Here is a 21,592-nt window from a genome sequence, read left to right as displayed (position 1 = left end):
CCCAAGCATAATTAAGATAAAATGGCTGAAAATACAATACAAGACTGAATCTGGCTGTATATTCTCAAAAGGATTTTAGCTCTAGGACAATGTTTCTAACAATGTTTCTAGGATATTCTAGCGCTAAAAACAATTCGAGAATTCATAGCCTGGTTCCTCCAATTTCTTTATTGAAGATATATTTTAAATGTAATTAATTTAAGTATCTCAATGGCAAATCCCACCTATTTTATTTCATCTGCTCAATTTATGCAAATCTGTTTTTGATTACTTCAATTTTATGTAAATTTTTTAATAAAATGGTATTAAAGCACATTATCACTTTATCTAATTTATTATTTTCATTGAAACAGTGCATTATTACCAATCAGGTCTGATTGGAGCTCAATAATGATGTAAAAAATAGGCCAATAAAATGTAAAAAGAGTCTACAAAGGTTAAACTGAAGGTCTGAACTGAAGTCCATGATGCTAATTAGCATTAAATTGTTATTTTGATATTCAGTAAAGTATCAAAACCAGCTATTTTTACCTTGTCATTAAAATACTATTAATGACTGTTTTCTATCATTATATAAGAGAAAGTAATTTCTTTAATGGCCACTTCACGACTATCAAAATAGCACAGATAATTTTAGGTAGAGGGTCAAATGGCTTCAAATTATAAGCCTTATTTAATGTTTTTTCTGGCATATTATTAAATGAAAAATTTATGAAGCTAAAGCCGGGTATCAATTATCGTTTTCCATTATTGGGAATAATGATATTAGATTAGCTAAGGCTTCTAAAGGCAGATAACTCTACAATTGCTGTAAATATTAGCTCCATTGTGAGTTGACTGATGAAAATGTTATTAGGTATCATCTAATAAATATAATTATTTAAGATTGTAGACATCCTGCTGATAGACAGATAATAGATAAACTCTTCTCCTAAATAACTTGATACTAGTTTTATATATGTAATAATTAATACTGTGGTTTATTATGTCTGGTGTGTCTTGAATGTTAAATTTAACACTACTAGTTATTAGTTATTAGTTACCATTTTTCTGCTGTACTTTCATACTAGAAGTTAATCATAAGAAATATAACTTAGTTTACTTAGGTTCTTACAATTTATTTTACCATTGCTGTAATACATGAAACAAGAATGTCATTACTAGTAATAAAATTGTCGCTTTGCCATCATGGCATTTTTGTTAAAAGTGCCTAGAAAATCACTGCAATAGCCATGGTTAGATAACTCATACCGTAGTTAGTGACTTGGTTGATGACCTTGTTGCTTAAGGATGACCTTCCATGACGCTAACTACATAATTATTCAATTTGACCAGTTCACAATTTTTTTTTAATTATGGTGTAGGCTTAAAGAACAGCAACCTCAAAGGAATGATTTTTTAACAATATCGTAAACCATTGTTAAAAGTATTGTTGAAGATGGTGCATAAATAATGTAATTTTCAGCCTCTGCATAATTCATTAGATTACATATCGTCTGCTTACAAATTTGTTTTACATTATATCAGATTAAAGCCAGGACTGTTACGCAATGTTTTAACCTGAATGTAATTAAACTAGATTTAAATTAACATTACAACAACGTAACCATGGTAGCTTTATAGATTTTTTATATCACAATTCTAGACTAGGACAATATTTTACTATCAATCAAACACTCATTACACATTCACCCAGAAAACATGAACTAATCCCACTCTGCTCCAGGCTCAATGTTCAAATTCTCTACATGTTTTCCAGATTAATATTTTTTTGTGTTAAACATGTTCAAACATTTTCATGAAAGACTAGCTGTCTAGTCTTTTTCTGTTTTGATTTTTGTGACTAGAAATTTCAACATCATTATCTTATTTTTTAATCATTGCCATGTGACTAGGTACAAAATTACTCCTAGCTGTGGACCAATGCTCGTGCTTGCTACGAATTAAATTCTTATTTCACCTTAACACTGATATACTGAATTATGCAGAAAGACATATATTTTGTAGCTGATTAGCATTTGAAAAACATTTGAAACATTTGAATACATTTTCATGTTAAATATACTTAAAGAATTATGACCTGGATGTGAATATTCTTTGATCCCAATAATTCACTGGTTGTACAGTTTAAAGTATGAGAAAATATAAGCTTCAAAGTTTCAATTCTTTTTTTAATGGCATAATAAACATATTGATGCCCTTAATATATTCTACATTTTATATTCATAGACAGAAAGAGCACTGCTTTCCTGATAAACACATTTTAAAATCTATTTCACTGTAATTTCATTCCATATGGCTTCCACTGATTTGTAAGAAGCACTAAATGTTATTAACTTATTATGTTAGTGTAATGGTTTAAAGACAGAATTTACAGAATTCTTTGATGTCTCTGAAGTCAAGATAAATTATTCCCATTAATAGTCAATAAAACTAAGAGACAAACAAAACAGGAAAGAACAAGCATTTGATAGGTTTTTCATTATTTATGACTGTTATAAACTGTATAACTATGACAGGTCACATCAGGGTTTGGTATACAGTAACCCAAATATCTTAAATTTCATTATAATCAGTCAGACCAGTCTTACTTATGTGGAAACTCTTAATGGTTCGCCTGGCAAAATTTCCCTCATTGTACGATGCATGGCGTTACCAGACTTCATTATCACCATTAGGTGCAGAAAAATAGGATGTAAAACTCCATTCATTTCATGTCATTGTAGAGGATCCACTACTTTGTAATAATTGCTCTTAATTTTGTCTTGCTTAGGGTTGAGATTTTTGGTCGAGGGATTTGTTTTTATCTAAAAAATCTACAGAAGCTAATATCATTTTGCATATTTACCATTAAAATGATTTATTGCTCGAAAGATAGCAATTTAACATCGCTACAATTATAAAGCTCTTCATGCTAAGTTAGATGTGATGTCCTATTACATCTGCTTTATACCCATACATCTATGTAAATTCATGATAAATGACCTAAAATAATATCTGCTGTATTACATAGTTACTATGAATAATTTCCCTGAGAATATATGTTCAAATTGTCTTAAATCAATTGACAATTGCTTCAGGAATAATCATAAAACTGAATACCTAAAACATGCTGTCAATTGATAAATGTTTCAGAATATTCTAGAACTTTTCAACCAGCAACCAAATCACCTGATGTATTATTTGAATTGATCAGAATAGTTGATAATGTTAATAATTCTCAATAATGTGATTGTAACAGTTTTGACATAAACTGTCCTATATAGTACAATCAACACAAGTTACAAAATATTGGTTAAAATGATTACCAATGATAACATGCAAATTATCGTTTTAACCAGATGTCACTCTGCAACTGATATATTGAACAGTTTTGTGTGCATAACAAGTAAACTTAATGTTATTTTTTTAAAATTTACATCATATTGATTTATATGGTTTGATTGGTTAAACTGCTCTGGTGGGAATCTATCTTTAATGTTTACCACAACAGCTGTTTCCTGAGAGATTTCAATGAAATAGTCAAATATGATCATATTGGTCTAAAATTTGGCATGTGATTGTGTTCTAAGGTGTACCTTGGATTTAGTGAATTGGACAGTATATTTGATGTCAACTTAACTGGGGTTAACTGGACAGTTACACTTTTGAAGAAGGCCTGTTGGTTCTCCCATACTATTGACCTACATCTGGATCTTATAAATTGAAAGTAAAATCCAATCAAATTAAGCGTTTTTTAAACATTTTAAGTGTTATTGTATCGTCGTTGTTGTTTTATGAAGGAAACTAGGTGGAAAACTTACTTAGTTGTGAATACTAATCTGCAACTGTAGAAATTAATGCTGATGCGGAAATTGAGTGAGCAGAATGTATTAGAGGCAATGCTTATCAGTTGCTGGATTGGAGAACTTACTTTCAAAGTGGATACTTACCTGTAACTGAGTTGGAGTACTTACTTTCAAAGTGGAAACTTATCTGTAACTGAATTGGAGAACTTACTTTCAAAGTGGAAACTTATCTGTAACTGAGTTGGAGAACTTACTTTCTAAGTGGAAACTTATTTGTAACTGAATCAGAGAAATTACTTTCAAAGTGGAAACTTATCTTTAACTGAGTTGGAGAACTTACTTTCTAAGTGGAAACTTATTTGTAACTGAGTTGGAGAACTTATTTTCTAAGTGGATACGTACCTGTAAGTGAGTTGGAGAACTTACTTTCAAAGTGGATACTTACCTGTAACTGAGTTGGAGAATTCACTTTCAAAGTGGAAACTCATCTGTAACTGAGATGGAGAACTTACTTTCTAAGTGGATACCGGTATTTATCTGTAACTGAGTTGGAGAACTTACTTTCAAAGTGGATACTTACCTGTAACTGAGTTGGAGAACTTACTGAGTGGAAACTTTGAAGTATTCTAATCTGTTAAGTCAGCAAAACATGCTTGAATGTGAATGCCAATGTGCAACTGAATTAAAAGGTGGATGCTAATCTGTAGTAGAATAAGACAACTCACTTCAAAGTTAATGCCAATCTATTTTCCTCTAAATGACCTAGATAAAACCCTGTAAAGTAAAAATCAATGCATGGAAACCGATGGATTAAAATTGAATTATAAACACAATTTTTTGTATCTAATTTCCTATTGCGTAAGTACCCACTATAAAATACAATACCTTTCTTATGTGATATAATTGAATTGTTGGATGACATTTAAACTAACTTTTCACATAGAATATTTTAAAGTCTTTTGGATATTAGTGAAAATTTAATAATGAAACAGAAGGTAACACTAAAGAGTTTAAAGTTCTGGTGAAGTGGCACATTGGAAGTCAAAATTTTGCATCATGCATTACACTTTTAAACGATTGTGTAAAATCTTTTGAAATTTTTGTGGACAGTATCATTGTGTAGACATTGTGAATTATGTGAAAAGGACTGAATTATTTTATTATAATTGTGACATGATAATTTAATCTGATTGAATATATTACACTTTAATCAATATTAATATCACTTTAAAACCATCATATATTGAAATATTATCAACCAAGTTCATTAGGTACAGTCTATCACACTGTATGTTTAATAAGCTTCATATAGATATATACATATTGGTAGATTTTTTCCTGTAGTCATTTTGTGGAAGTATAGCTTGGACGGAATTGAAAGTTCACCAGCAAGTATGATTTAATTTGGAATTGAGAATTGTTAAATGTAAAAACTGCAGAAGATTGTGTTTCCTCAGATATAAGATATCTTAGATTCAGAGCTGTTCCATGCCAAAAATCCAAAGTGCGGTTTTTCGTTTGATTCATGAAACATCTTGAGATCTGAACAATACAACTACTAATTTTGTTTCTGACTGAATAGTTCTATATATTAAAGATCAACATTCTACAAAGATTATGAAAACAATAAGCTGGATAATTTGAAGCTGAACTTTGATTTAAAAAAAGATTTTGCTGCATCAATTTAATAATTTTGTTTAGTTGTTGCTTAAGGGTCATTTGAAAAAATAATTGTTCAAATGTGGTAGACCTTTGATTTTATTGAAGGTAATAATTTGTGACAGAATTGGTAATTATTATACTTTTCAAAATTTGTTCCTTGAGGCCTGAGGTGTGGTTCATTAACTCCAAGAAAGACATGTTTAAGCAGTAGGACTATAATATCGGCTCACATAAATTGGATATTGGACTAATTATGTGTGGAACATGAGATTTGATATATAGCTTAGCCTCTTTTTATATTAAATACCAGATAGTTTATTATTAACAAGGATCAAGTTATAAAAACATTATGTGAAATATAACACTGTATTGAACTCAGTTATATTGCCAGTAATCAACTGTATTGTTTATGGATTTATAGTTGAATTCAGCTTGAGAATGGACTGAAGTTTTTGTCCCTTTATGGTGGATGTGTTCAGAAACATGTAGTATAAACATGCAAACTTTGTAAATGAAAATTTCTAATGTGTGTTAGTCAAAAGGAGATATATATGAAAAATATAAACCTGTATCTAATATTTGAATTTGAAAAATGAAAAATAAAAAAAATGGAAGAAATTGCGTAAGTTTGCGAAATTAAGGCAATGTAAATTTTTCAGAAAACATTTTAATAATTATTGAATTTTCAATGGATAATAACTCATTACAGTTTTCCCTCATTAGTTGACTGACTGACAACCATTATTAAGCTAACTAGATGGACAACAAGGTGTTTATAATGGATTCAGTATGACAACATATTGATATTAGTTTATGATAAGATGTCATATATTTTCTACCGTATTATTATAGTCAACTGCCATTTTCTATAAGGTTTGTTTTCTATGTCAATAAAGTATGGTGGATAAAGTAGCAGAGTATAATATCTTTATATGTTGTCAGTCAGGACGTTTTATCATGTTTTATGTGACAAGAAGACATCTTTTTATGTGAATGTGCATTGTGAGACATCAATAACGTATGTTTATGATTGTGTGATATAAATGTATTGCTGGCCATTTTTTTTTGAGTAAAAGAAATTTGGATTAATGTCGCAGCCAATATTTGGATTTTGAAATATGGATTCATAATTAAGCTAACTGGTTGACCTATGGATAATTTTCAGAAATATTGGTTGTTGTAAAATGTGACAGTTTTGGATTTGCTCGTTGCATGTTCTGTCTGATTTTTATGCTCAACAGTCAAATTTCTAAGCTTGTTACAAAGTCAGTTGAACTGATCACTGTATGCTAGCAGACTATATTTCTGCGAAAGCTGAGTTGAATTCAATGAATAAGCAATATTAAATGTAGCTAATGTTTAATATGACAAATTAACAGACTGTGACCAAAAAGTAACAAATTATATTTTGATAGATAATATGTTTCACGTGAAAAATATTCAATTGTATAGAAATATAGGGTGATTACTAGCATTTGTGTGACATTATTATTGTCTGCTCCTGTTTTACCTTGTGTCATCTCCAGTGTTGGAAGTAGGCCAAATATGGAATCTATTTAATATTCAAATTTCATTCGCTCCATAAGTGGTAAATTATTCTAAAAAATTGCGGGATGCTAAGTGAAATTTTCATAGACAGAAATTTCATTATTATGGTTGGAACTTTCATCTTGGGTTTGTAATGCCATTGTCAAAGATTGCCTATACTGCGTAATTTTTGTTTAAAGGATATTGGCGTCTGCTTGAAGATTGATTCCATGTTGTCATTTGTTTTGAGCTGTCATGCCATATGGAGATAATTCTATTGTGAACAAGTCATTTATTGAAACCTGATCAGTCTTTACATTCTACCTTAAAGTGCTGTGGATAGATTGATTTTAATTCTCAAAACATTTAGTCACATTTCTGCCAGGAACTCTTGAAATATATGGAGCTGTGGATTGTTTAAACTAAAACGTCAAAGGTCTTGCTCGGAACTGGGTGTAGTGGGAAATATAAACAGTGAAATCTGTTGTGCATTTCAAGATATTATTATACCATTGAAAGTCTCAAATATATTCGAAACTGACATTTATGTTGACAAATTGAATTTGACTGTTGACTTTCTAGAAGCAAGAGGTTTTCAGGAATGAAAGTTATCTGTAGAACAAAATAAAAAATCAGACTTTTCTGTTCCAGTCTTGTTACGATTGTGATTTGTAAAGCTGTAGGTGTCGTCTGCTATTCACATTATTGATTTCATTAATTTCAACCTGTGATTTAGCTATACAATGTATTAATTGGATTGTGAATGGGAGGTGTTATACTCTATACAAGTATCTAGGATTTGTTCATTTCGTTTGTCAAAATATAGGTGACCATCAATATATGTGTGATTTATTGGACAAAAAAACCTGGTACCATAATCATAAAGAAATTGTGTAGGCTGGATTACTTTTTCAAATGCAAGCTGCCATAATTATTATTGTTGATTGTGAAATGAAAGCATCATATTATGAATATTTACAAACATAAAACCTATCAAAAACTTGGAGTTAAAAATGTATTTCATAAAATAACCGCGAACAGAACAAGAGAAGAAATATCAGCTTTCTGTGTATTATACTCAGGTTATTATCAAATGCAAATCACTGAAAAGAAGGCCATTGAAATCTGCCTTCGAGAAGATTTGTTGTAGTTAAGCTAGCTTGTATTGGATTCGGACTTCAAGGTGTTTTTCAGTGTTATACAGTATTGGTCAACGGATTATCACATTCTTAGACTTACACTTTGTTACTTGTGTTTTCATTACCAGCTGACAACTGATCTAGATTGTTGAAAGAAAAACTCAACTATATATATCGTGATAGTTGGTGAAAGAAAAAATATATGTGCTGGTAGCAAATGATTAAGTTATCTTATATTGAAGGTATTACATATTGAAAAATAAGTTATATAAAGTGAAGGATATATTATGTGTTTTAATACTGCCAATATCTAATGTGTTTTATCCTGGTTTAATAGATAAATGGAGCATACTTGGCTAAAAGAAAACATGTGTTTAAATCAATTAATATTGTGTTCTATTTTATTTTATTATTAAATTACAGCACACACTTATATAGGATACTATATCAAATACAAAATTTTAAATTTATCAAAAGTACAGCTATCTGCAGCAAGATAATCAAAAAAAGTGTGAAAAGTTCAACCTATTTTAAATACCCTAATTTTATACGATTAGATACACATGTGATTTCTGCACATTAAGGAAGTATTTTCTTATTGAAAAATGTCAACTAAAACGGAGACTTGTGAATGTGAAATATTAGATACTACAAAATCAGGGATGTTATTTGGACCTAATATGCCAGAAGTTGAAATGAATAACAACAATTCAGTAGAAGAGGAAGTGACAATGTCCAATGTATTTGAGGTAAGTGTCAGAGGTTCAGCTATTGATATGTTATCATTAAATGTAGTGTAGTTAATTTATTTATAATGTGTTGCATTGCAACATGATATAGGACTCAAACTGATGTAAACTGATGCGTATTACCTCTAAAGATTTAAGATCTTTCAGATATTCAACACCTCTGAAGCAAATTCTTAATGCTTGAAGAACCTTATGTTTTTTTAGTATTTTTAATTCTAAAAATGTAGAATAGAGGTTTTAGCAGACACATATTCTTAAAGAAAAGGTACAATAAATTATATGGGGAAAACACACGCAGTTGTGGGCATTATAGTAAACATAATATTTGGGCATGTACTGATGAGGTGATGGCAACTGTACTAAGTGATGTTTTCACAAATTTTGTCCTAAATGTAAATGTTATTTAAGAGGATAAATGTTTCCTACTCTGATTATTCTCTCTTTATTCACTCTCATTTAACCAATTTTCAATATATTGAAGGAAATTATTGCAGAGTGGATTTATACATGAATACAAGGCTCATGTCATGTACATAGTATATTATCATATGGAAGTTATATCATCAAAGAATTGAAGCACTAAATGAACTGTAGACAATAGTTAGTATATCAGTGGTAATTTATGTATAGATTTTCTCAACTAATTAATATAGAAATTCCAAAACCATAAAATTAAATCAAAGCCTTTATACTAGAGTATTAGAGGCTTTTTTTGACTGAATTACATTTCACTTTGATTTTTGAGGGATAGAACAGATGAATCAAATTAAATATGTTTTATGTAAAATCTACCATGCTGCTATATTAATGGTATACTATATTATGATTTTTGAAAAAGTTTGCCTCTATATTTTGGTCTTTTGTAATGAGCAATTACTGCACACATCTTAAATAAGAGGGGGAAAAGTTGGTAGCGTATACTCTGTGATAGATGACATAGTCTGATGCCTTGGTGAAAGTTAAAGCCGTTACCTAATTGTATATGATGTTACCCAAAGATTAGCATATATGAAACTTGAGTGAGGTCCATGATATTTTTTGTGATGCATTTATGTTCACAATTTGATGGTGTTATAGAGTTATATGATAATTAATATCTGGTTACATTGGATTACTAATCTTTGATTGACATTTATTTCTCAATAAAATTTCCATAATTTCATTTGAATATTAAGACTTCTTTAATACCTTAGACATCAAATGATGTTAGAGCTTCATCAATGAAGGGTTTATTGGTAATGTACAAGAACAATCTTGTCTTGGAAAATCTTATCTCTGTATGAGTTGTGTTAACAAAGTCTGCCTTTTAGCAGATTTGCCATAGTCAGAGAAATAGAACAGGATTGGCAAAGAGAAAGAAATGAAATGATACCATTTTTCATCATGAATTACTTACTCACTATTGATTGACAAACTTTTCCATGTGAAAAGTTCCTCAGTTCATTTTGCGGTTCAGATCGTTAGTACTAGTTATCTAATTTTTCTACTCTAAATGTGCAATGTCATGCAATGTGCATTTTTTTACCTGCTTCCTTGGAAATCTTTTACTATCATATCTGTCTGACAGTAAACTTAAGTTAGATTCATGATTTTTTTTTAAATCTGTTAGTTGGTCGTTCAAAACTTAAAAAAAATTATTTTCTATATTAATAATATTTTCTCTCAGGCCTTGTATAGAATATCTATGATTAATGAAAGCAATGCTTTGAGAGATTGATTGGTGAAAAGGCAGATCAATAGTATTGGCAATCAATAATTAACTTAGTTTATATCAGAATATCACGCCTCCATAAATTATACATACTAATATAAACAAACAGACTGTTATTCATTAAATTTAGGTTATTGAGTATTAACTCATTCATCATTTGTATCTAATATTAAACATTTAGAAAGTTTCATCAAAATTCAAAGTCAATATATATCTCATGTTAAAAATTTATCTTTTAAAGATAGGTTCCCTTATTTTCATTTATGAACATGAAAATGCTAATGCTTATATAAATAGAAAGTAGAGGTGTTCTAATGACTTGGAAAAATACCAGTTTGTCTCACATGTACTTAATTAATTCATAATGAGCTAAATTAGAAGAGAATTACCAATGAGTGATTGATCAAGAAAGGTCAAGAAGTCTTTTTTTGTGTATCCATAGTGTACGTTCATGTGCATTTATGATAGGTTAAAACTCTTAATCAAATGCGATAAGAACTTAATGATATGATTAAGGATATATGATAATTCAAATAGTTTGCCTAATTTGACACTAAAAACTAAGGAAACCCATCTTTAAGTGTTTGGAAATTTTAGGCTTTTATTTGGGCTTTTTTTGAGAATTCAAAATTATCATTTGTATCTTATATTAAAATTCATCTTTTGAGGTTTTATACATTAACAACTGATGAAAAATTGAATTGAAAATTAACCAAGTGTGTTGATTCTTTTTGAACTTTGTTTATAGAGAAATATATAGTTTAGTCATCCCCTGTAACAAATCTTTATCGCAAGACACTTGAATTTGTATCAGCTCACTGAAGCTAAGAAAGTTCATTCATAGGAATAGATTGAATAATCTATAACTTTCTGTTTTCTGCAATGTATTTATGCTAAAGTGCATTTAAGCTTTTGCATTTTGACTATGGCGTTATACTACCTCTTAGGATGACCAAAAGATTGAAATTTTTAAACTTGGTTAAAATGAGTCTTTGTTCATTAGTGGACTTACACATTGTAAAAACTATACAAAACTATACGACAGAATAATCCCTCTATAATCCAATAAATCCATAAAACTAAGTAACAATTCATTAAACTAAGTAATTTCAAAACCTGCTTAAATGCATGTTTCAATCAATAATTGTTTAGTTTAATGGATATATAGAGATTCTATTTTTTTGTCATGGCACCTGGTAAGTCCAACTGATGAACGTATACATTGGTTGACCAAGTTAAGAGACTATAAGTTTAATGTCCATTTTAAGAGGTAGTATTCTTTTAACTATGGTACATTATGAAAACTACTGTTATGTAGTATTACAAATATTCTGTTCAATGAGTTTTTTTTAACAAGGTGTAGTTTTTATAAACTTTGTAGAATAATAGTTTTGAATATAATAGAAAATAGGTTAAGGAGAACACTAAACAAACAAGAATTGCAACACTAGAGCATGCTATCTGGTGAAGTGTTTGGTTTGATTGTTCAAGTTTTAATGGGGTCTTGTGCCCAACATCTGCTTAAACCAGAGAACTCATTTCTCAAGTTTGTTCAGTGAGATTATTGAATGGAAACAAGATGAAGTGTGTTTGGAAACAGTGTATTTATATAATGAATTGAGATATTAAAAGAATATATTTAACAAATGTGTTAGTATTTGATATGAGTCATTTTCAAGTACAGGTATAAATTAATATACACTACACCTGTTACCACTCTACTTTCATTTCTTCATTTTCTTCATTTCATTCATCCACTCTACACATAAAATCGTGTAGGCCTAATCTTTATTTACAGACTTATATAACTTTCCATTGAATTGTCGTCTGTGTACAATAATTCAGAAATCATCAATTTACTATATTTTAAAGGTAAATAAAACGTGATTCTAATGAGTGCATTAGTAATGGTCCATGATGATCCTCTGTGGATTAAAACCTTGACTTCTTTCCAGATTTTCAATGACGCTCGTTGATTTATGAGGTCGAATATACAGTCTCTTGAGGAAAAAGTTATTTTAATGAATGAATTATTATATTTTGCATTTCTGGAAATGCCAAAAATCAATTGAAGAATAAACTGAGTGTCTTATTTCAGCTTTATTCTGCAACCCTTTTCAACCAATCATTGCAATGGATGTTTCACAGTGAGATTACAAGGTCTTCAGGTGTATGATGCATCTTGTTGGGCACATGGAATGCAGCTTTAGTTTGGTATCCAATTTTTAGTAAAATACCACTGTCTTCTTGACATTATGTAACTTCTTATATTTCATCATTAGTTTTTACAGATAACTCTATCAGGTGGTTGTTAGTAGTTACATGAAAGAATTACAGTGTTTATTTTCTACCTATTTCACTGTAATGGAGGAATTTTTGAATGTTGGTTGTGAAATTCTCCATTAGATTTGTTGATATACAGGAAAGAAAGAAAGAAGATATTTTGTATCAGGATAAATTATTTGAAAATGTAATTATAAAATCTAAATCCAATTTACTTGAGGAACAGTTTCCCCAGTCATCTTACATTTCATCCATCCAATGGTGATGGTCCGGAAATTTATGATTTTTTGGTGGTCATTTAATAAGAATTGGATTTTGTCCATGTGTAAATCAACAGGGATGTCTGACACAGGCATGTTTTATATGAAGTTTGATCTCTATATTTGTTCCAGTCTTGTCAGTCTTCAACCTCAGTGTAATCTGGAAATAGCTCACTTGATTGTTCTGATAGTATAGACATAACAAAGACATCATACTGTTTAGTTAAAGATTCAAATAAAATACATAAATAGCTGACATTTATTTCAAGATGGAGATGAAGTAATCACCTGTAGATACTGTGGGGTCATGTGATCAATAGTTAAATATGTTACTTCAAATGGCAGAGATATGCAGACTTCTGAATGTACCAGAGCCAGATGAAATGCACGCATTGATATCAAATTCTGGCTTATCCTGTCGAGAAGTGACGCATGTGGGATCAATACAGAAAATAGCCATTTTTGTGTGAAGGTCATGTGCTATATTGGGGTTTTTTTCGCAAGATTTTGATATCACAATTGCTTTTTGAACATAAATAAATGAGAAAGCCTTGAGTTTATTTAATAGTTAATCTTGAATTAAATGGGTCAAAAATGTAATCAACCCAACAGGCCCATATTTGTTAAACTCTGGTCTTAATTCAAATCCAACATCATGTAAGTTCAGTGGTTGCCAGTGAGAATTTTCTCTAGTAGTTCCCAATTAACTTATCAACAATGTCTGAAATGTTTGAACAGACGTGTCCACTTAAGTTGTTGAATTTGCTTGTTAAATTCCATCAGGTTCTCATCAAGTATTACCAGATGATAAATCTAAATAATATTTTAGGCCAGATTATTACAACTTAAAATGGTTAATTTGATGCTAAAAAAAAACAACATTTGTTCATATAATGTTTCTGGGCACCGTTGTGACTCAGTGGGGTAGACATTTTCAGGTCGGGAAGACTGACAAGCTGATGGTACAATGAACTGAGGCCCCATGTTCTACAGGCTGTGCACGTTGAAGATCCCTCGACAGTTTGAAATCAAATAAAGAGTAGGCTAATGCTGCTGTCCTGACAAAATTTCCTCATTGTTCACTGCATAGCTTTGTTCATCATCATTATTCCATTCAGGTGCAGAAAAGTAGGAATGAAGTATAATTGCTGTTTTTCTGAAAGCTAAGAGGATTTGGTTCTCTGAAATCTAAAGATTATCAAAAAGTAAATCCTCTTGACCCAGCTTCATAGAAAAAAGACATGATGGATCTGTACAAAACCAATACTTCCCTTGTTACAAGCTATCAGCAATTTCTCAATGAAATACAGAACAGTAGGTCATACAATATATTAATATCATGTCACCAAGCTGAAGAATTATAGAACTGTGGCATTAGGTGAAGGATAAGAAGTTTATAAATAGACAAGTGATACTGTGATCAGAACTGATTAGAAGATTGGTATTGATCAGAGAGTATTATAGAATAGATTAGTCACAATACTAAATCAATACTATTGATCATTAACTTTATTTCACACCTGAAGGCAGAATAGAGAAATTTAATTGTATCTGATATTGATGCCAATCAATTCAATACCCTTGTCAGTTAACTTGTTCCATTATAACTAGACCATGAGCTCAATCTCAGCTACGTGTGCCACTTTTCGAGATGAAAAACCGATACTGTGCTCCAATTTGTTTGTCTAGTTCTTCAAATGGGGTAAAAAAATATCATAGACCTTCTCTTTTGCACCTCATTGGGCTAATGAAATGGGCAACATCATGCAGTGTTCAATGAGGGACATAATGCCAGGACAGCATTTAAGCTCACAGCCTGTAGCACACTGAGCCTTGGTTTATTTTCCCGTCTGCCCATGTCAGCCCCTCCTGCATCACTGACAGGGGAAACCAGGTTAAAAAATCTGCATGGATTGAACCCCAGACCTTCAGGTTAGCGAATAAGAATCTAACTCACTGATACATATATAGTTTCAAAGCAATCTGAATTTATATGATATGAAAGTAAAAGTAGGTGTAACATGGCACCTTCATGAAAACTGTTTCAAAACTTCTACACCCACAAATATAGGTGTTTGTAATTTATGATAGTTTACACAACTTAAGGTCATGAGAGTGTATTTCTCCTTTCACAAATTCACTTGAAAATTACTCAGCCCAAACTGACCAACTGATATAAAAGAGACCTAATCAACCCTAAGGCATACGGCCAAAACTCTTTTGTCATTTGGTCAATAAGGAGATAAAAAGAGTAGTGTGTTTATACCATACATATTTTGAGTGTAAAATAAGAGCTGATCTCTTATTGAAATCTTGCCTTTATTTACTTCATGTCAATGCCAAATTTTTTAACTTAAGTTATAAAGTACTTGTACTATCCTAGGGCGATTTTGACCTTGGACACTATTGATCATTTGTATATGGGTACCATCCAAAGTCACTCTCAAATAATAATTTTGTCAATTACTTTAATTTGTTGATTATAAGTGTTTTTTATACATACTAGACATTATTTCATGACTAAGCATAATATTAGAAATTCAATGGTTAAGAATCATCATTGTTATTTTAATTAGGTTATTGAACCATGCTGACAATTATCATGATAAAGTTTTAATATCCCTGTGTTATAGTGACTTCTGTTAATATTACAGCTCATGTTAAAATCATCCCCGAATTCTATTCAAATATAATACATTATAGTTTACCCTTGAAGATTCAACCAATTTTGTGTCACTTCAATGAATTTTACAGATGTTTTTTATCATTAATGCCCCTAAGATAAATGTTCCAAACTTGTCTCGAAATTTAGACATGAGAATAAGTTCTACTAGTCCAACTTCAGTAAGGACTCAGGCTGAAATAGGTCAGTTGTTTGAAGATCAAATAGCGTGAAACACTGAGTAACATTGTTTTTTTAGGTTCTGGTTTAATATTTCTAGATCATTCTACAATTTTAGCTTTTATTTTAACAGTGAAAATATTTTACTATTGTAAAAAAATAATATAGGTAGATTTTTAAAACATTACTTAGTTTTATGCCTTGTCATTGTAAAATTTCCCTCATTGCACACTGTGTGCAATTAGTGTTCAGTTCATCTCAATTAGAAACAAATATTGTTGTGGAATACAGTAATATAAAGTTCAGAATTGACATGTGAAGGATATTTTGTAGACATGGATATTAGATTGATTATAATTAATTAATATTGGTTATATCAAATAGTCTGAATAGTGTAATTCTATCATTAATCATCATTATAATTTATAACTGTCAATAATCTTCAATAGTTTTATATTCATGATATTTTATATTGATTACATCTGAATACACACAACACCTGTATTCATACCATATTATACTTAAAACTTCTATTCTAGCTTTTTTTCTTCAAATTTAGTTAGATTAATTCATTTGCCATGTAATTATTTTATGGCAAAACTTATTAATTAGGTTTTGTGGAAATTTTGTAGTATTACAACCTTATAACATGCAATTGGAAATAAATGTAAAAATTGAATTGACAAAAAAAGAACTGATCTAATCATGTACACACACTTTATGTATAGATAAAAAAAAATAAACCATCTGAAATCATATAGAATATTAAGATAATAATGAGATATGTGAAATATAACCTTATCAGAAAGATTTAAGCATTTATTTAACATATGTACATGGTGTAATTTGCTTAAGCTAAAGCAAATTTTCAAATTATGGGCCATATTTTAGCATTTACCCTTGATTTTACTATTGAATAATGCAGAAATCATATTTGAAAACAAATTTATTGTCAGAAAACCTTCTTTTGCAATGTACATGTGAAATAAGCATCATACAAAAGATTGGAGTTGGATTACTGGTATTTGATGTGTCAAGGGAGGTAATAAGCTGTTGAGATAAGAGTTATCTCCCATTAGTCTCCAAATGTAATTTATTCTGCTGTGATAGGACTTTTTATGTTTTTAAACTTTTAATGAAATAAAACAACAAAACAATATTCCTGAATTTAGGAGGGGGAGGGAGTAGGAGTTCACTTGTTAACCTTGGCTGTAGAGTATACTATATTAAGTTGACCTAGATGAATAGTGAGCCTACTATTCTTTTATGAATGAATGAAGAAATAACAACCTAACATCTGTTGACAATATTTTCACCAAGTATTGATTATCATAGCTTGACTTATAGGTGACTAAACTAGAGGTGTGCAATTCTGAGGAACTAAAGTAAGGATACATACTTATACTGTTTACATACAATAATTTTTGACAGCAATTCGATAGATATGAATGTATATTCACCAATCATAGTCATTTTAAGGAACTGATTTAACAAAAAATTTCCAAGAAATAATACAAATTGCGCATGTGCCAACTGAAAATAGCAACAGAAATCCACCAACAACATTGCCCTATCGAACTTTCATGGAAAGTAAAGTTAGGCACACAATTTGAAAGGGCTGAATTCATTTAGTTCAAAAATATATTCCATATATCTCATGTTTTTAATAGCTGATACCTAGTTATTATGCGACCTGATACACACCTCTATAAACTTTGAAGTTACAGTTTTACCTATGTAGAATATAAAGTATGGATTATTATTTGATATTATGTTGTCAATACCTTTAGTTAGCTCTGTACATCATTGTATATGTAGCAAAAAGGTTAACATTTAACTTTTAATAGGCTTAAAATTCAACAAATTCAATATTTATTTTGAGTTTATTGTTAGTTTAAACTCTAAAAATGACATGGACAAATTGGTTGTGATGACACATAGAAAATTTGTTTGCCTTTGAAGGGCAGAAGAATTTACAGTTACATTTTGAATGCAGAATAGTTTACATTTTGATGAAGGTAGGTTTTTATTGTCAAACAGTTACATTTAAAATCTCATAGCATAGGACATATCTGTTTTTATTTTGTATCAGAACTTTTCTATTCAAATCTGATCATATCTGACATGAAACATTGATATAATATCTAATACCATTGTTTGGGGAATTGCTGTCCAACCATTGAGCCTTTAGCAACTTCGATGTTTCTGAATTAAAAATCAAATTTTTGCTTCAAAATTAATTTCATCAATTCAGAAAGTTTGTGTGTGAAATCGTTGAATAAAATTTACCTACTTCTATTCAAACCCACTGTATAATACTATATAATACTGCTCAAATAGTCTATTAACAGTGAAACTCTAGCTATTTATATATACATCAAACTTTCTCAGGCCCCTTTTGAACCCTTCTTTCTAAATCAAGTTATTTCTTTCACCAATTTATGGGAGGTTGAGTGTTAAATTCTATCCAGTAATTGGCTAAACTATATCTTGAAAGCTCTTCAAGGATGAATTACTCTCATTTATTCACATGTCAATTAATTTGGATATTATTTGAAATTCAGTGTGTTGTTCAAGTGTTCATCATAGTTTGATTTATAAATATATTTAAATCTATCATTACTAAATTTATGAAATGATATTATCAATAAGTGACTGCTAAATTATAAAAGGATTTTTCATTAAGTGTTTTTTTGCTTTCTCATTGGATTTTTACTATGACACCAGCTTCAAAATATGAAACTTCATTAGATCGGGCAAGTTTAAATATTTATTTCATATGTTTTCATTTCATTTCTGTAAGCTTTATTTGTCACTTTTTTTCAAATAAATACAAATATTTCAGCAATAAAAAAATTTGTCATCTCTTTGAAGTAGTAGAGAATATTTTTATTGAAAGCTCACATATGCATCACGTATCGTGACGTAAAAGGAATTTTTTTGAATACTTCAAGTGTTGTGTCAATATGCAAGACCAAAGGATAAACATATTTGTCTTCAGGCTTAACTCACTTAAACTTTCCTGTTAACATAACTGGTATTAAACCCAAAGTTCAAAAGAGAAAAATAAAATAGCAATTCAGTGAAAAAAGACCAGCAATGTCATGTCGAATTTTCACCAACAATTGAATTTCGTGGGTCACACCTAAAAATACTACTTTAATTGTTAAATAGAGTTCAAACTAAAAGGGATGTTTACTTAATCTTGTCATTTAAGTTCAAATTAGATTGGTGGATGTTACTACCTTTTACAAATATATCTGTCAACTTTTCAACAAATTGGGAATATTATCTAAACAAAATGCATGTCCAATTGCACCCATGTTTTATTAGAATTATTACCTTTAGACTGACTTATTGAAAAGAATCAATGAAATTATTATTATAAAACATGTATGGTTTCTTTCATCTTTATGTATAATTTATAGTCTTACATAAAAGCAACGCACTACTTTCATAAAAGCAGCACACTACTTACATAAAAGTAACTCAATACTTATGATAAAAGCAGCACACTACTTACATTAAATCAGCACATTACCTACATTAAGTAGCACACTACCTATGATAAAAGCAGCACACTACCTTCATAAAAGTAGCATGCTACTTATGATAAAAGCGGCACACTACTTACATTAAAGTAGCACATTACTTACATTAAGTAGCACACTACTTATGATAAAAGCAGCACACTACCTTCATAAAAGTAGCACACTACTTATGATAAAAGCAGCACACTACCTTCATAAATGTAGCACACTACTTATGATAAAAGCAGCACACTACCTTCATAAAAGTAGCACACTACTTATGATAAAAGCAGCACACTACCTTCATAAATGTAGCACACTACTTATGATAAAAGCAGCACACTACCTTCATAAAAGTAGCACACTACTTATGATAAAAGCAGCACACTACCTTCATAAATGTAGCACACTACTTATGATAAAAGCAGCACACTACTTACATAAAAGAAGTACTTTTTTTACTTACATAAAGTTACATAAAAGCATAATTGATCATTCTAGTGAGGATATCAATTGTCTTTGAAGTCATTCTTTTATATTATATTAAAACTGAAAAGTGTATGTCAAACTGGATAATCTAAAGTTCATGATCAATATACAAAACAAACAGGGCTAACAATATTTAAAATCCATTGCATTTTATCAGGAAAGTTGTATAAAGTATTGATATTGTAGACAAATTCAATAAGATCATGCTCAAATTATTTGAAAACAATAGAGGTATAGAGTGTATTGTGATATTGTCCCTACTACTAGGCATATATAAGTAGGTTGAAAGGTGTGTCTTAAAACGAGGATAATTGAAGAGGGGTCTTATCACATGCTTATCAAATTGTGAACAATTCTAACTGGATAAAGACCTCACTACATATACTTAAAGTGTCATCATATACTTTCCTATACTGGTGTATAGTAATTGTTAATTACTGGTAAAATTTTATGGATAATTATTAAGTACTTCAATGCAATATTTTGGTGAAGGAACTCTTATTTTTATCAAGCAGTGACATGTTAAATACTCTACTACATGTATCTAGAGTGTTTTCACATAGTTATAATGTTTTATCTTTAGTGTTAAACTAGTGAGAAACTATTTCTTGTCATTTGTTTTGATGTTTACCTCCAGTCAGCCAAGGTTTCTATTGTTTTTGTAGATTCTAAATGTTGTGGTTTATCAAGGAAAGGAATTTATTTGATATCATTTGTAAAAACTGTTACAAGCATGGTATCTTTTTGTGGGATGGAATTAATGCTTCTAAAGTTTCAACTTCTTTTGTTTCTGTTATTGCCAGTGTTAGATTCTGGAATTAAGTTCTATTACCACTAGTTGTAAGTCTTATTTGTTCCTAATTGGGCTGATTGTCATTATAACTGTAGTGTAGTTAACAAATTTGAGAAATTCTTATATTTCATAATACATTTCCTCGTTCTAAGATATAAGTATACTTATAGTATAGCTACCTTGAAAGATTTCAATAGATTATGAAAAAAAGTTGAACTATTTCAAGTATTTCTTCAATAATATAATCGTGTTGGGTAGTGAATACAACTTCTATTTTTAACCAAATAGCAACTCAATTCAAAATAAAGTAATATTGGTGAGAGTAAATGAAAAAATTAAACAAATAGCCCATTGAGGTAGTGTATTTGATTTGAAATGTTATTGGTCACACTTAATGACCATGGTAAAATGTGTGTTATTAAAATCCTATATCTTACTACTTGAGTGGTTTAATGACATTTTAATGAAATTAGAAAGGAAAATATAGACTTTCAGATTATTTTGTCAAACTTGAGATTAGTTTCTAGTGATTTTGATAAAGAAGACATGAGAAATTTTGATCTGAAATCTGAATTGTGGATTAAATTTTTGCTTATATTTTGAAATCAGAAGCTGACATAGAAAGAGCATGTTATCGTTCAGATTCGTGTTTTAACTAAGTACGTTAAAGATTTATCAACAGCTAATGCTGATTTCCTTGCAAAGATTCACTCACTGCACAATGCAAGGTGTTTCCCAATCATACATTGTGTAGACTTTAAACTCAATTTCATTTCTTTAGAAATAAAGTTTTAATTAGTTCTTGTGTATGTTAGTCAG

Source organism: Lottia gigantea, assembly GCF_000327385.1.
Source record: "Lottia gigantea unplaced genomic scaffold LOTGIsca_34, whole genome shotgun sequence".
NCBI classification, from domain to species: Eukaryota; Metazoa; Mollusca; class Gastropoda; family Lottiidae; genus Lottia; species Lottia gigantea.
This window is presented reverse-complemented; position numbering follows the sequence as displayed.